We start from the raw sequence: 18,883 nt of genomic DNA, 5'->3' as shown, positions 1-18,883 counted from the left end.
ACCAAATTATGTGGATAATTGGATAATTATTGATTAATGGGAAATTAACAAATTAATTAAGAAATTAAGTGGTTAATTGTTGGATAAGGATGAGCCAAAAACACGTGGCAGCATTTCAAGATTTAGCCAAGTGACTCTTAAGTCATGAGATTTGGTGTCACAATTAGAAGAATATTTGGCTTAGTCATTAGGAAAGTGGGGCCCACACCCAATTATATAAAAAATCTCTTAAGAGCACAAAACCAAAGTTGGTGACTACATGAAGCATGGATAAGAACGTTACTGCTTCTTCAAAATCATAAAGTTTGCATTCTAATATTTAGTATGTTTATGCCAACAAAATCTCTTAGCATCTTAGCAACGTAAGATGTTGTAATTTTAAGGGAGTACGGTACAATCTTTCGCAAGAATATCATATGTATTTTTACCTATTCCGATCTTGTTGTTATGTGATTTGTTGCAATTGACGTATATTAAAGGAATTGTGAAGAGGATCAGCTCAGGTATGTTAAGGATATCCCTTCTTTCTTTTTGGCATGGTCTATACAATACAAACGAAACGAAAAAATGCACAACTTCTATAAATGACTCTATTCATAGAAATGTTAGAGGTGCCTATGTTCTTGAATTCCCATGTGTTCTATTATTTTATCATCTATTCATATGTCTCAGAAAAATACGTAAGTTGAAAAAGTTTACTTCATGATATTATTAGGTCTTATGACACTCCAAGAGATTTTATTGACGTACTTCTCTTGCATTGAATTCACGTACATTGACCCATGACTAGATGACATTATATATGCATATATATGTGTGTGTATATATATATGTATATGGGATATGGGAAAAGGTTATGGTGTTATATATGCACCACCACCTGATCAGCTGGTATACGTTGATGATTTGCCCATAGTGACCGAGATGATATGATGGGATGCCCTCAGAGGCTTGATAATGTTATGAACACATATACCCATGCATGGTATGACATTTATATGCATATGAATGACATTATAAAAATGAAATTATTCACAGAGCTATGCAAACGTACATGTCGAGTCTTTTACTCCATGTTTCTGTCATGTCTATTATTTACTGATTTTTATTCCCTACATACTCGGTACATTATTTGTACTGGCGTACCTTTTGCCTGGGGACGCTGCGTTTTATGTATGCAGGTCTCGATAGACAGGTCGAGAGCCCTCCAAGTAGGCTATCAGCTCAGCGGAAGATGTTGGTGCGCTCCATTTGCTTCGGAGTTGCTTGTTTGGTTAGTATGATTTTGACATGTATTTTTTTGGTATGACGGGACTCTGTCCTGACCCTTATGAAAATTATGTATTCTTAAAGGCTTGTAGATAGATGTCATGTACGTAAAAGATTATATGGCCTTGTCGGCCTATGTTCAGTATACGAGTGGTTATATTGGCCTTATAGGCACGTACATCATATGTATAAGTTTGGGTTACATGTTGGATCGTCCAATGTCGAGTATTTCTCTATGTTTTATTGTATTTATCTCATGACAATGTCTTTGGCTCATTTACCTATGATAGTATGATACGAAAGATATGTTACGTTGGTACTCGGTTGAGTAAGGTACCAGGTGCCCATTGCGGCCCATAGGTTTAGGTCGTGATAAAAACAATCCAGATTAGTAGCTCAAGGCTACTCACAACAGGAGAGAGTCGACTATGATGAAACTTTTGTTTTGGTAGCACGGTTAGAAATAATTCACATATTACTTGCATATGCATCTTTTAAAGGCTTTAAACTAGTTCAAATGGATGTCAAAAGTGCCTTTTTAAACGATTTTATTGATGAGGAGGTATATGTAAAACAACCTTATGGCTTTGAAAATTCACAATTTTCTTACCATGCGTATAAGTTAGTTAAAGCTCTCTATGCACTCAAAGTAGCCCCTCGAGCTTGGTATGAAAGACTGCGCTCCTTCTTAACTAATCATAGGTTTACCAGAGGCAAGGTAGATTTACTTTAATCATCAAAATATCCATTGAAGGTAACCTCATTATCCTATATATCTGATATTATTTTTGGCAGCACTAATCTTCTTTTGTGCAAGGATTTATCAAATCTCATTCAGAGTGAGTTTCAAATGAGTATGATGAGAGAACTCACATTTTTTCATGGACTCCAAATTCATCAATCTGAAAATGGCATATTCGTCTGCCAGACCAAGTATGCAAAGGAGCTAATTCAAAAGTTTGGAATGAGCAATGCTAAAGCTATTGGAAACGAGTCCCTCGACAAATCTAGATATGGATGAACAGGGAAATTTGGTGGATGAAACTAAGTATCGTGGAATGATTGGATCTTTACTATACCTAACTGCTAGTCGACCAGATATCATGTTCAGTGTTTGTAAATGTGCCAAGTTTCAGATAGCTCCTAAGGATTGATACTTAACTGCAATAACGTGAATAATTCACTATCTTATTAGAACCAATTTTTATGGACTATGGTATCCATGTTCTAACAATTTTAAACTTGAAGGATTTTCAAATGTTGATCTTGCAGATGACAAAGAAGGCAAGAAAAGTACAAGTGGAACGTGTTAATTATTGGGAAAGGCATTAATTTTTCGAAACAGCAAGAAACAAGGATCAATAGCTCTTTCTACAGCTGAGGCAGAGTACATGGAAATCGAACAATGTTGTGCTCAATTACTTTGGATGTCGCATCAATTGGGTGACTACGAATTATCCTTTTAACTTATTCAAATATTTTGTGATAATTCTAGTGCTATATGTGTAGACATGTGATTTTTGACCCTTCCCAAGAATTTTCAAATTTTTAGCGTAAATATTTAATTTAGGTCTAATATAGCTATTTTAGCTAATTTTGACTATTTTACCTTATTTCGTCACAAAAAGAAAAATTACAAAAAAATATATATATACTTTAGTTTATGCGTTTCTCATAAATTTGAAAAATACAAAAATAGTAACTTATTTTTGTACTTTATATAATTTCGAAAATTACAAAAAAATAGTTACTAACGTCTTGCAACCATTTTAATCTTTTGAAAATACAAAATTAGTACTTTGTATTTTTTTTTATCTTATCTTCATATAATTTCGAAAATTACAAAAAAATGGTTTCGTTAACGTTTTATAGTCATTTTAATCTTTAGAAAACACACACACAAAAAATAACAATACTTTATATTTTATCTTTATATAAAAACGAAAATCACAAAAATAGTTTTATTAATATTTTGTAGCTATTTTAATCTTGAAAAAATATTAAAAAATAGTTTTGTTTTAAATGTCAGTCTTATTTTGGTAGTTATTTTACTTACATAGGATTAATTGAACAATGTCGTGTTCTTATTCTCGGGTCCGGGCAAAAGAATAATATTTGGGTTCAAACTACCCGTTTTTAGGCCTAATTTTCGGACCTAACCCATAACAATCCAAACCCACCACACCTTACACCAACTCCAAGATAATGGGGAACATCTTTTGAAAAAGGAGGAGGAATACACGGACATCTTTTGAAAAGTGGGGAAAAGGAACGGAGGAGGGTTCACACAACTCCCCTCACGATCTCATCTTCCTTCCCCACCCAAATGACTCCTCGACTCCTCCTCTCCTCACCAGCGGCGAGCTCGCTGTTACACCCCAAACAACGACCCAACCATCCTGTTCATCTTCCTCGCAGCAACTCTCCTTCAAAAACCTCCATTAACGCCAGCTGCAAATCAGCGACAGAACAACCAGGAACACTGGCCATTGTCGCACCTTTTAAACCGCGAAAATCCGCCGCCAAACACTAGTCAAGAGTGTTGCTGAACAACACAAAAACCATCCGGAAACAGTGGCTCAAATGTTACCTCTTTCGCCGAGAAACAGTCTTGAAGTAGTCCCAAAAACCATTTCAGCCGAGCTTTGAGGTTGTTAGCGAGATGGTCATTCATGGTTCCTGTCGGAGTTTCTGTTGCGACGTTTGTTTCCTATTCGGTTCAGAAGCTATCTTTTGCTGTTGTATGAATATTGCTAAGCCACACTTGTTTTGATTTCTGCCACATTCGGGCTCATTTCAGTGCTTTCGTTTTCAATTAGGTCAGCTCTCCAACTTTTCGTGTATTATGATATCATTAAATGATTGAAATTGCTGAGACCTTACTTAGTCGTCTTCTTTGGGTTTGTTCATGATAATCTCAGTTGTTCTGATGTATAATTCATGCGTATTTATTTTCCATTCGGATGAAACAATGAAATAATTTGAAATGCCATGTTTTATGTGAATTACTCGATTCCTGTTGACAATTAGGAATATGGTTGTTAGGCAACTGAATTAGCTATGACGTGTTGGCTTGAACACAAAATTTAGCTTATTAAAAGCTTGCACATTTTGTGTCTCTAATTGTGTCATCTCAGTGATGTTTAATAATTATAGAGGTGATTCATAGTATATATGGTCTAATTTTATGGAACTAGCTTTTGATTGGTTAAATCTGTAATTTCAAAGTTCCTTCTCATTCTGAAGGAAAGTAAGCATGCATTTTTCGTCTCACTGGATTGGCCCTTATTTGAACTTAACTTGTTTGTAAAGTTGGGAATTAAGAATTGAAGGATATATGAGTTGTTCATTAATTAGTTTTGGGCTGAAATCTACCGCATTATTAGACCTTGGTTGCTAAAATCTTTAAAGAATTGGGCCGAATGGACTTACTGCTAATAAGCCCAAAACGTTGCATGATTTCAAGATATAGAATTTAGCCATCCGTAAAGTTGTAGTAATTCATAAAAGTTAAACCTTACACTTTCCTATAATAATTTCCATAACTTTGGCCCTCACTTAATTATTTTTAATCCTTTAGAAATTGAGGTGTGCCGTTTAATTGAATTTTTCATGCCCCTCGCAAACTTAAAAGTGCGCAGCTGCTTTAGGCGCACTATTTAAATTAATTTCCTTAAATTCGGGTGCGCATTTATGTGACCTAAATCCTAATCTCAACAACGTTAGATAAAATGTGTTGTGAACCACGGGTGCATTGATTGTGACGTGGTCCGAGACGCATTTTCACAACGTTGCAATTCTATTAAAATATAATGATAAAAGCGGTTTACAAATAAAAGGCACATAAGCTAGCATGTATTAAGATCAGATAAAATTAAATACAACAGTTAAGCGACCGTGCTAGAACCACGGAGTTCGGGAATGCCTGATACCTTCTCCCGAGTTAACAGAATTCCTTACTCGGATTTCTGGTTCGCGGACTGTTAACAGAGTCATAAACTTCCTCGGTTCGGGATTCAACCGGTGACTTGGGACACCCTTAATATCCCAAGTGGCGACTCTGAATAATTAATAATTAAACCCCGTTCCGATTGTCCTTTAATTGGAAAAACTCCTTTGCGCCTTTGCGGGTGTAGGTAAGTGAGAAAGGAGGTGTGACAATATGTATGTCCAAAAAATCATGTGCATCATTGTAGAACCAATCATATAGATATAAAGCATCATTTTATTAGAGACCATGTCCTTAAAGGAAACATAGAATTATCGTTTGTAGGCTCTATTGATCAATTGGAGGATATTTTTACAAAACCTCGGCTTGAGGATAGATTTTGTTCATTACGAGACTCTTTTGGCATTATTCCTATTAATTCAACATTTTAGGACCTTTGTGGTAATTTTTATTTTGTCGCCTTTTAATCTGCGTGTTTCCTTGTTTGTGTAGGTAGCATTAATTATATGTTTCTTACTATTTCTTTTTCACATCTTTTCAATAACTTTTGAGAGGGTAGTCAATCATCACGTCAAATCACTGACACCCTTTCTTTTTGTACTCAAACGTTAGTTTCACTGTTTTTAAGTCTAGTTTCATCCTCCGAATTCCTTCATATCGTTTGTATCTCCAAACCCCTGTTCTCAACCCTACAATGACAAAAAATTCCTAAAAATCCTTCTGCCTCGACCTGTAAAAGCACTCGTTCCTGAGCAAAACTCTCTTCTCAACCTCCTGAACCAGTCAATCTAGGATCAGACCACTCTGAAGACTTTGCCTCTTATCAGGAACTCTCACATGATGCGCATAGACTCAATGAAAAAGCCCTAGGTAAACAACCTATGAAGATATCCCTGAAACCTTCAGACCTAGAATCCCAAAACTGACCTCTCAAGCTCTCTTGAATCAGATCTTAATTTTTGGGACACACCCAACAGGGACGCCTTCATAGCCTTAAATGACAAACTTGTAGCCCATGGTAGAATCGTTGATCTAAATGTCATGGAGAGACTCAACTGCAAGGTCAATGAACTCTTCGACTTTTAGGGGTGGAAAAACTTTCTTGCTTGCCTCCTCCAAAGGTATATGAATCTCTTGTTAACATGTTCTATGCTAACCTTCGCTCTACCAACAAACCTGATAAATTAGAGTCCTTAGTTCTTGGCAAACACATTATGTTAGATTGCACTCTGTATGACTCTATTTTTCAGTGCAAGTATTCTAGTTTATCTATACTGTTTAAGAATACGTGACCTGAGGATTTTGAGATTTTTTTTATCAAGCAAAAAGGTGTATAGCTGGGTCATCCTCTGATTCTCTTTCCAACAATTAGGACCTAGTGATGTCTATTTTGAAACCCGTGTCCTAGCACACATTGTGACAACCACTCTTCTCCCGAGAACAAGACCTTTCTCTACCTTTTCTCAACGTGATACCTTCCTGGTTTACCGTCTTCTAACTAAGCATAAGATCAAACTATCTTCTTGGGTCATCAATTTCATGATAGAGAGTGTCGATAATCCTACGAGTCTTCCTTATGGTATGGTCATTACCCATCTGTTAGAAGCCCACAACATATCTCTTGTTAACTATCTTTATGCCACTGTTACTAAGTCATATAACTCTAGAGCGTTCGCTAGCATGGGATACATTGCTGTGAAAGGAACTTGGGTAAAGAAGCAAGATGGTGAAGCCAGGAATGCTCTTACAGACTCAAAAACAAAAGCCTATGTGTCTCTCCCCAGTGCAGGTGATCTTGATCTCTTGGAAAAGATAGCTTCCATCAATGACAAATTGACTATCATCAAGGACTTTCTAACCTCTATGCAAAGTACAATTAAATATGTCCATGGAGCGTCAAAGGAAACAGGCTCTGATGTATCCAAGATAAGAGTGCAGATTCTCAAGACAATAGAGAATGCAATAAATGCTTTTAAGGAGGTACACGACAGGATCGATGTGATCTCAGTCACAGTCAATGCAAGTTTTGAACTCCCTAAGGAGGCTATTTGCAATACTCTTACCTACTTTCTGCGTCGTTGATGCATGGTTGTTTAAAATAATTTCTTTTTTCTTCTTTTGGGACTGATGTTTCAGTCATGGATTGTACTGTTAAGAAAATTACTTACTTTTGCTCCTGCATGCTGAATTAGATAGCTATAGACTGCTAAAATGCTTCGCCTTATACTAACTTTTTGTTGATGCCAAAGGGGAAGAAAAGTTGCAGTTTTTATTTGGTATTTTCTTGTGGTTGTCTTGTCTCGAGGAACTTGCAGGTATATTACAGTGCCAAATTGAGGGGGAGTCGACTACAACAATTGACAAACTGAGGGGGAGTCGACTAGAAACAACTGTCAGGAAATACAAATGAGGGGGAGTCAACTTAAACAAATGCAGAAGTCAATTGATATACAGGGAAGTAAACTGGTGTTATTACACTGTTATTTTGTCATCATAAAAAAGAGGGAGATTGTTAGATCTACATTTATTTTAATGATGTAAAATAATACATCTTTTATGTGCAGAAATACTCCGAAAGCAATGGAAAGGAAGACTATCAAAGATTAGAGACGAAAAAGGAAGGAGTAACGGACACGCGAAGGGAAAATAAATCAAGGATTTGACAACAGATTAACAGAGAATATTATAGGAAGGACCTATATTAAAGGAAGTCAAGATTGTAAAACTATGCACTGAAGATTCCTCCATCAAAGGAAGACATTTAAAAGCCAAAATCAAGGGATAATTTTGATTGATCAAATAACGGAAAGATCTGCTTAGCAAAGGAAAAGTCCAAGCAAGACCACAAGTCAAGGCAAATCAACTAAAGCAACACCTTATTCTTAGAAAGAATCACTCTACGATTCCTTTCAAGGATCAATTCCCTTGGATTCGCAATCTCTCGAGATTCACATCAATCAAGAGTCAAGAAGACCTCACGGAGTATATATACATTTATACCAGTCTTGAAGCCACATACTTTGATCAAACAAACTTCATACTCTTTGTTCTACTCTAAACAAGCATTGTAATCTAAGTGAAATTCACTGTGTAATCAGTAAAGAGAAGAAAGAGAGAGAAATATTAGTGAGGCATTGTATAGAAAATATCACGAGCGTACTTAGATCCAAAAGTGAGTTGGTGTTCGGAGATAATATCAACACGATTGTACGAAATTATTCAAGGAGCTTTGAAGAGATAACACCCTTGCAACCCAAGGGGACTGGGAATTTATATTGAATCCGAACCAATATAAAAATCTGAGTATCTTTAATTCCTGCACTTTGCTTTTACTTTCAGTTATATTCGACTAATTGGTAAACTAAACAACTACTTAGGACACAAAAAGAAAAATCGATAATTCACCCCCTACTTTTCACTCTTCGTGTTCCATATCAACGTCATAAAATAAGACGACATTATTTTTTTGACCAAAATTGAGTTGATTATGAATTTATAATGCGCATTACTCGGTGAAAAAAGTAACACGATATTATGTAATTACCCTATTATAGAGGGCGTTGAAACTTGAAAGGATGATATTGGAGTCCATGTAGTAGAAAGACATCAGAAGAATAGCAAATTTCTTATAAAGGGAAGCACGTAGAAGCACATCAAAATGTATTTGGGTGATAATATATGTCAGATTGGCAAAATACAAGTCCACCAATCTACAGGATTTGTTGGTGACATAACGTTATTCAACTCTCTTGACCGATTCACTACTATAACCCTATTAATATAATGATGCTGACATTATATCCTTTGGCTCTTGGGGAATTCAAAATCTTGTTCTTAGTTTCTTCTCTAAAGTCTCCTTAAATGTTTTAAATCTTTCTTCAGAAATATTCTTGTTTAAATAGTTGAATAAAGAAATGCTCCAAAAGATTAAATATATATGTGGTAAGCTTAAATCGTTCTTTGGCTAGTATATGTGATTAAAAAATCGCACGATCTGAACAGGGATTCCAGAATTTATTTGGAACCCAAATTGTCTTTCTTAACCAAAAAGACATGAATATATAGCTTTCAATATATAAGGATATTCTATTGCATAATTAATAAATGAATAAATTGTGATTTGTACAGACCTAACCCCATGTAATTAAATGAGCCACGTCTTGAATGAGTTCATGCATAGTAGATAGGAGTAAAAAAATCATGGTTGAAGTGTTCAGCAAAGTTGTAAAATAGCACGGTATAGCCAGTTTTCGGACTGATCATTCAAAAATAACCAGCGTTTACTAAGTCAATGAAAAATAGCCACTATTTTGCTGCAACAGAGACCGGTCCAGCATAATATACTGGAGTTCGATGCACCTGTGTATGAACTCCAGCATATTATGCCGGACCGGTATACTTTGCTGGCTCCAGTATAATATACTGGAGGCTGGAGCACCGGTGCTCCAAACTCCAGTATATTATGCTGGACAGATATACTTGCTGGAACTCCAGTATATTATGCTGGAGTTCTAGTGTACTTATGTTGGAACTCCATCATATTATGCTGGAATTCCAGCATACTTATCTTGGAACTCCAGTATAATATGCTGGAGTTCAAGCATACTTATGCTGGTACTCTAGTATAATATACTGACGTATTTTCCGAGTTTTGAACAATATTTTCGCTCAGATTTATCTTTACATGAAAAGTGGCTAAATTTCGATTACTTTTGAAACTGGGCTATTTTTGAACGACCAGTTGTAAATCTGGCTATTTTTGAATTTCACCCTATTTCCACCCCTATATATAGGCCCAATATGTCTTTTTCACGTTTGCGCTAAAAAAAATTCTTTTCTTTATTGTGGTCAACACTGTTTCGGACACAACTAGTACATTCCAAAATCACCATTACTCGGACATCTTTCCCCTTGGCCATGAACCTCCTTTGGATTTTTGATTTACTCAACTCTTCTATTTTCGATTCAAAACGAAGAAAGAATAAAATAGAAGTTACTAACTTGAAATCCAATTCTAAAAGTAAAAGATTAAAATCAAGAAAATAAAGTAAGGAGGGTCTGCCTCTAGCTACAATTATTATTTTTCAAGATTGCCCTCTCTTGGCTAGATCTTGGTCCAGCCTATTACGAGGATCTTGTATCCAACAATCCAATCGATACAAAGGGCATCAAATTCCTTGACTAGCTGCTTATTGCTCACGAAAACAGTGGATCTATAATATAATCAAGTCGCTCGCCTATTTTTTTTATTTTTATCTTTTATTCATCTATTTTATACTTTAACCTAGTGAAAATTAGGGTTGATGATATTGGGTAAAATATAAAGGGAGATGAGAGCCCTCTTCCATTAGCATTTTAGGAATTAACTAAGGAATATATATTGATTATCATGAATCCAAATATTATTAGAGCATATGAGAAGCACGTGACTACCAGTGTATTCTCATATATGCACACATCGACCTGGCTAAAAGGTTACGCAAGCTTTGGCGAAATCCCAACTATCCAAAATGTCTTCTCTCTACTCTTTGTCTCTCTCTCTATCTTTCTCATTTTCTTCTTCTTCTTCCTAATTCTTTTGGAATTCAACAGAAGAGCTTGAAGCTCATTAATGGAGTTTTAGCTTTGAATTAGCTCTTTTTCATTTTACTCTTTCATTGTAGCTATTGTTGTATTGAATCTTATAAGTAAGAAAATTCTCATTTCTGCCCTAATTTATTGATTTCGATTAAAGTTCTCTTTGGTGAATACTGTTTTAAAATTTGCTCTAAACATGTTTCGTTGATGTCTTGATTTTTAAGATAAACCCTCTATTTTTCTATCAACTATGACTTTACTCCTATGCTAATATGTTTCCCCAGTATGCTTTGGTTCATTTGCTACCCTGTTTTTTCAATGATTATCACCATGTGTGTCTCCCATCATGTCTAAATACTGATAATATAGCTCTAGGATGTATACTCAGTTTAATTGGGATCTTTAGGTTTCAACTAGTTTAACTGCATGCATCTGTACATGATAATTTATGTATGCTCGTAAACCTATTTCTTCTCCTAATTCCTTCAATATAAGGTTGTCTATGTGGTACTTTACTATGTATACTTTGTTGAATCTATTGGCATGCTGGACTAGTTGCTCTGTATGCTCAATTTAGTATATTACTTGATTCTTGTTCCTCTATCACTATCCACTTTCCTTTCTTGCTACTCTGCTATTCTCAATTCTCATTCTTAGCCAACTGAAAGCCAAGGCTATCTTGGTTCTATTGTTGGCCTCCCTAGTGCGAGTGCTGCTCGGGGTCCAATTGAGGCCCTTGTGAACTCTGACACACTGGGGCTTGGTCCTAGTCACTCCCTCAACCTCCAAAGTTGTTCCTACTATCCTACTTCCCTGTCATGTACTGTGTATCTATATTGGTTGTTCCAAGTGGTGCAACACTTGGTATTGTGGTTAAGTAAATTGGTTTGAACTCTGACGGGTAATGCACCCATAGGGTACGACCTATAATTGAATTAGAACGCTTTTAGGTAACAACTTTAACATAGTAATCAAGTAGCAGGAGATGATAATCTGTGCCCGCTGAATAATATGAGTAACACTCCATCTCAAGGGAGTTACGAAGTATTATTTATGTTGCACAGGGTGATCTTTTAGACTAAAAAACTTAGGAACCCCTTCTTATTGAATCAAGTTGATGTACTCATCTATTCAAAATCTTTTTATAATAAAATTCCCAAACTTTGTGCTCTCCTTCTCTTCATTTTTTTGACTAATCCATATAATTCAAGTTCGGTCGGGACCCACAGTTGTGGACCTCGAAGAGTGCCTAACACCTTCTCATTGAGGTAATTTGAGTCTTTACCCGATCTTTGGTGGTGTTGACTAGTTAAAACAAAGTTATTTGCAAAAAGGTGCCCTAATGCACCTTAAAAATCGTTAGGTGATGACTCTTCTCTTTAACCCTTCCTTTAAAAGAGTTATCAATGTCGAAATCTGCTTTCGCGAGAAAATGGGGTGCGACACACACGAAATGTTATAGCTGCAATTCTTCCAATGAGTGCCGCAAACATTGTGGATGTGGGAAGCTCAACTGGTAGATTCATTATTGAAGGTTGTGAGTACAAGAAAATGTTTGAGGATGATTTAATGGAAAAGAATATAGTTTTTGGTGCGTAATAACCGTTGCCATTATCAAAAGGGTGACCCTAAAACTGAGCTTTTTGGGTGACTGTGCTTGGCACTTATGCAAGCATGGCAAAATCCCTTGCTACAATTTTAAAAGATACAAAAGGCTAATGTTATAGTTGATAGACAGCTTGCATTATAGTCATTGGTATTGGTACTTTTGTGGGTGTTCAGTGTTACCTGCCATTAACAAGTAAACAACATCTAGCTTCTAATAATTGTCTCCTCTATGACCTTGAGGACAAGGTCAATTTCAAGCGGGATGGATTGTCATGAATCCAAATATTATTAGAGCACGTGACTACCCTGCATTCTCATATATGCACACATCGACCTAGCTGAAAGGTTACGCAAGATTTGGCAAAATCTCAACTATCCAAAATGTCTTCTCTCTACTCTTTCCCTCTCTCACTATCTTTCTCATCTTCTTCTTCCTAAATCTTTCGGAATTCAACAGAGGAGCTTGAAGCTCATTAATGGAGTTTTAGCTTCGAATTAGTTCTCTTTCATTTTACTCTTTCATTGTAGCTATTGTTGTATTAAATCTTACAAGTAATAAAATTCTCATTTCTGCACTAATTCTTTGATTTTGATTCAAGTATATTACAGCAAATTATGAAATTAATTTCATGGAAATCCATTTGTCAGTTTTAAAAACTGCCCATTGTAGTGTGTAGCGAAGTGAATAGAAAAGGCAAATTAATATGACAAATGACAGGTAGAAGGTATAGATAATATGTCAGATGCCTTGACCTTTGTCTCCTTGAGTAATTTAAAATGATACACTAGTATCGCAGAAACATTATTACTTACTATAACTTAATCTATCATATTATATAGTACACTTGAATGATTATTTTTTATTACATGTATGAAAATGATAATTAAGTTCGATTATTAATATATGTAGGTTAGTAGAGACTTTTTCTTAAGATCTTAAAAATTTTGACTTTACATTTAGAAAGTTTTAAAAGAAACAAATTGCGCGCAATTAATATTGATTTCTCTCTGATTATTGCATGTCTCTTAATTTGATTAAAGCTGACTTACCATCACATCATATAAGATTAGTAAATGATTGAGTCATTGAAAACATTAATCTCATATTATAGTTGAATTATACCTCTACCTTCCAACTGCTACCATTAGTGTTGACATTTGAGAACCTAAAAACCATATATATGCTCATAATCTCCAATTCTTGAAACCACACTCCTTTTCTCCTCCTCATTTCCAAAGAAAAACTCAATATATCTTTCATATTTTCCAAAGATGGTTCGTCCATTAATGTCAAGAAATAATGGTCAAAACTTATGCTCCATGCCATTTGGAATAGGTTTATTTCTTTCAATAATAGCTCTCATAGCCTTGTGTGCTAAACATGGAAGAAAAGCTTCAAGAAAATACCATATGGCTGCTGAAGAAACCAATGAAGAGAAAATAGCTCCAAAGTCACCATTACTTTGTCCAAAGCAACTAATTACAACTATAAGCAGTAAGACTATGCCCTTCCTTAACCATAAAAAGTATGGTGAAAAATCTGACGAGAAAACTGGTTCAATTGCAAGAAAAGAATTTGGACAGGGTGGATTGTGGCAGAAGGCAATTTTGATGGGTGAGAAATGCCAACCACCAGAATTTTCAGGGGTGATTTACTATGATCCTTTTGGAAATAGAGTCTCTGAGCTACCAAGATCACCAAGAGCTAGTCCAATGGCAAGGCCATATGGTTATTAAGTTAACATTATAGGTAGAAAACTTGTCTCTTTTGGCAATAAAGCTTTTCATGATTTTCTCTTCTCTTTTTACATTACAATGTATATATTTGAAATTAAATGTTGTGTAAATTGGACGTTGGGGAGTTTCACACCCTTGGATTATAAATGTTATTTGTTCTGCATCCCACTCTCGCTAAGGGAATATATTGGTTATCTTTTTATTTAGAATTGCATCATCTCATGAGCGATATATATTTTTTGGTGTTAGAGTTATTTCCACGAAAGGTATTTGAGTTAGTCCTTCTCAACATCTCTATTCTTGATTTATCCAATATTGACTCCACGTTAATTTATACATCAAATATCCAGTCCTAAGTGTGCAAGAGTATTTAGTGTCCCACGTTGATTGAGAAAATTAGCTTCCAAGATCTGTTTTCTTTAGCACTGAATATATATGGAGACACTTAAAGTTGGCACCATTTTTTTATTTAGACATTTAAATTTAAGGGTGTTCCTATTGGGCACTTATATTACCCTAAACTCGTTCCAATTAGGCACTTTTTTGACAATTAACTAAACTTACAAAGTGTGTGCAATGCACTCGTTGTTGACGTGACGAATAACAAATAAAAAAAAGGACATATAGCATTTTGAGTTAAAAAAAACTATTTTAAAATCTATTTAGTCAACAAAATAAATTAACATTCTCAAAAAGAAAAGAAAAAACTTTAATTTACACCCAATCAGAAAATGACACATTATTAACAAAAGAAAAGACAAAAAAAGGACATATTCGTGTTCTTGAAATCATTATTCTTGGTGTTCTTCACTATCTTCATGTGTATTCTTGTTCCAACTACGATTTTAATCCAAAATTTCAAGAGAAACTCCTCCAAATTTGTTATAAATTCAGGTAAAGATTCCCTACAAAGACTCGAAGACAATCCCAATATTAATCTCTCAAATTTTCATCAAATCAAGTAATCCATTTTAAATCTTCAAGCTTTCTTAATGTCACGCCCCGGATTTCCCACCCTCGGGAGTCGTGATGGCGCCTACCAGTGAAAGCTAGACAAGCCAACTATTCCGATTAGTTTACTCTTTTCATTTTTTTAATCTTAACAATTGCAAGTTAACATATTATAAACAGCGGAAATAATAATGCGGAAGAACAAAATTTAACAATTAAGCTAATACCAATACGAATCCATAAACATAAACCACCCAAAACTAGTATCACAATCTCACAGACTATTCCGATTAGTTTACTCTTTTCATTTTTTTAATCTTAACAATTGCAAGTTAACATATTATAAACAACGGAAATAATAATGCGGAAGAATAAAATTTAACAATTAAGCTAATACCAATATGAATCCATAAACATAAACCACCCAGAACTAGTGTCACAATCTCACAGACTATCTAAGAAAAACTACAAATAAGTTCTGAACAAGAAAGTACATGTCTGTCTCTGAAATAGAAAAGAACAGAAAGAAACTAGATAGGAAGGGGACGCCAAGGCCTGCGGTACCTCAGGTCTCCGATGGACTGAAGGCAGCAACCCCTAGCTAAGGTCTGTATGCTCCAATACCGAAATCTGCACAAAAGAGTGCAGAGTATAGTATCAGTACAACCGACCTCATGTACTGAGTAAGTGTCGAGCCTAACCTCGGCGAAGTAGTGATGAGGCTAGGACACAACCAACAAATAACTTGCAGTTAAACAGTATCTAGCAGAATAACAGTAATAGAAGTAATTCAAAAGTAACGAGGGAGGGTTAACATGCTATGGGGAAAATACCAATATAAATAATCACAATAATAGAGGAAGACAATTAAGGCACTTGAACCGATAATAACAAGAAATCATAACAAACAGGCAATAAGTGCACGACATCACCCTTCGTGCTTTTACTCTCAATCCTCACCAATGCAATCAAATAATAAAAATGTGCACGGCATCATGTGCTTTATCTCTCTTCCTCACCATATAAATATTAGAAATGTGCACGGCATCACCCTTCATGCTTTATCTCTCTTCCTCACCATATGCATCAATATCAGTGTAAATGTACACGGCATCACCCTTCGTGCTTTATCACTTTTTCCTCACCATATGCATAAGTATGAATGTGCACGGCATCACCCTTCGTGCTTTATCTCTCTTTCCTCACCCAAACAATAGCAACAATAACATCCCGGCAAGGGAATCAACAACAAGAATTAAATACGTCCCTGCAAGGGAATCAGCTATAACCAAACTTGTACCAATAATTAACTTTACAAATGAACCTCAACTGGAGCCACTGTCCAATAATAAACAAATACCAAGAAGATAATCATAAGACTTGCTCAACATGGATAATCAACAAATTAGGCATTTGTAGTACGTATTAAGAAACACAACGATCACAATTTAAGACTCACGGGCATGCTTGACAACAACGTATATATACTCGTCACAACACCTATACATCGTACAATATACTAGCACATAGCAAATAAGGCACAATACCTATTCCCTCGAGCTAAGGTTAGACCAAACACTTACCTCGAACTTCCACGGCCAAACTCAAGCCTCAAACACCGCTTTCCCTTTAGAATTCGCCTCCAATTTACTTGTATCTAACCCAAATTAATTTAACAACATCAATAAATGCTAAAGAATTCATACCAATGCTTAATTATAGATTTTCTATCATTTTCCCAAAAAAGTCAAAAATCGACCCCGGATCCGCTTGGTCAAAACTCGAGGTTCAGACCAAAATCCGATTACCCATTCACCCACGAGCCCGGATATGCAATTAGTTTCGAAAACCGATCCCAAAACGAGGTCGAAATTCCAATTATTCAAAAAGCCCTAACTCTACCCAAATTCCTAATTTCTACCATAAAAACCCTAGATTTTTGGATGAAGATTGATGAAATGCAAAGGGAAATCGAAAGAAAAAGGTTTAGAATCATATACCAATACTTTGTGGAAGAACTTGCCTCTTGAAAATCGCCTCAATGCTCTCTAGTTTTGAAAATATGAAATTGTGGGCTAAATTCCTGTTTTGCTACTGTTTTAAGAAAACTGGGCAGGCCTTCATCGCGTTCGCGATGGGCCTGCCGCATTCGCGAAGGGTCACCTCCCTCAAGCTTATGCGATCGCGAATTCCTTCACGCGTTCGCGAAGGGTAAACCCCCTGACCTTCGCGTTCGCGTAGAAGAAATGAGGAATCCCCAGACCACCCCTATTTACTATATGCGTTCGAGGGACATAGGTCACGTTCGCGTAAAGCAGCCCCAGTGCTCTGCATTCGCGTCCATGTCTTCGCGTTCGCATAGAACAAATTCACCCCAGCCCAGTTTCCCTTTCGCGATCGCGAAGCATGGTGCATCAGACACCAGATACAACAAAAACCTGCAACTTTTTCTAAGTTAAAACCACTCCGAAGCCTACCCGAAACTCACCCGAGCCCTCGGGGCTCCAAACCAAACATGCACACAACCCTAAAAATATCATACGGACTTGCTCGTGCGATCAGATCGCCAAAATAACACTTAGAACTACAAGTTTAACATCAAAATCAAAGAAACATCTCAATAACTCAAGTTCATATTTTCAATACTGAGGGTCTGATTCACGTCATATGAAGTCCGTTTCATACTAAATTTTACTGGCTCAAATTAAATACCATATATGACCTGTACCTGGCTCCGGAACTAAAATACGGGCATGATACCATCAAATTCAAACATTTTTTAAATTTTCAGAAACTCTTATAATTTCAGTTAAACAATTTTCTTCAAAAATCCATTTCTCGGGCTTGGGACCTCGGAATTCAGTTCTGGGCATACTCCCCAGTACCATATTTTCCTACAGATCCTCTGGGACCGTCAAATTACGGGTTCAGGTCCGTTTACCCAAAATATTGACCGAAGTCAACTTAAATTTAATTTTAAATGCAAATTTAGCATTTTTATCAAATTATTACATAAAAGCATTCCGGATATACGCCTGGACCGTACACACAAATCGAGGTGAGATAAAAGGAGGCTTTTAAGGCCTCGGAATACCGAATTGACTTTTAAATCAAGTGATGACCTTTTGGGTCATCACACAAGTTGTTGCAACTTTAGAAGGTCCTCTCTGCTTCTCTGCGTTCTCTCCCTATTTAATTATTCTAGCTAGTAGAAGTAGGTAAATATTTACTCGCATCGGGTGTTTACACCAAATATGATTAAATTAATCATAGAAGACAAATTAAGTTTTATTAGAAGTCATATTTTAATTAGTTAAAAAATTTAAAAAGTATGTATGTTACAATAACATAACGTTAGAACTTACTAGAATACCTCAGGGTTGCTATTTATTTTAGTTCTTGCACATCTTCTTCTAATATTGCCCCCCCCCCCATATTGTGGCTTAATTCCCAAGTTTTGTATCATTCTTCCTTCATTCACTCTTCTGCCACGATTTCAACCATGATAACTGTAATAGACTAGGATTTACTTCAAAGAATAATAAAAATGAAGAAGACAACAATAAGGAACACAAGTTTTTATTATTCAACTATCAATAGAATTGAATTACAATAATAATAATAATAATAATAATAATGAAGAAGACAACAATAAGGAACACAAGTTTTTATTATTCAACTATCAATGAAATTGAATTACAATAATTCCACCATAACTACTGTACAATTGATACCTGTAAGAGAGAGGAAGAAGAAAAAGTTAGATCAAGGAATTGAGAGAGAAAGAGAAGA

At 35.7% G+C, this 18,883-nt stretch overlaps 1 long non-coding RNA gene across 1 annotated transcript; it reads left to right on the top strand.

Annotated features, from left to right (window-relative positions):
* Positions 1-3,557: 3,557 nt before the first annotated feature.
* Positions 3,558-8,531, top strand: LOC107816332 (uncharacterized). The gene is made up of 2 exons (XR_001654918.2): positions 3,558-4,088; positions 7,534-8,531. It is a non-coding gene; the product is annotated as an uncharacterized LOC107816332 (long non-coding RNA).
* Positions 8,532-18,883: the final 10,352 nt, after the last annotated feature.

Source organism: Nicotiana tabacum, chromosome 16 (genome assembly GCF_000715075.1).
Source record: "Nicotiana tabacum cultivar K326 chromosome 16, ASM71507v2, whole genome shotgun sequence".
Lineage (NCBI taxonomy): Eukaryota > Viridiplantae > Streptophyta > Magnoliopsida > Solanales > Solanaceae > Nicotiana > Nicotiana tabacum.
This window is presented reverse-complemented; position numbering and strand designations above follow the sequence as displayed.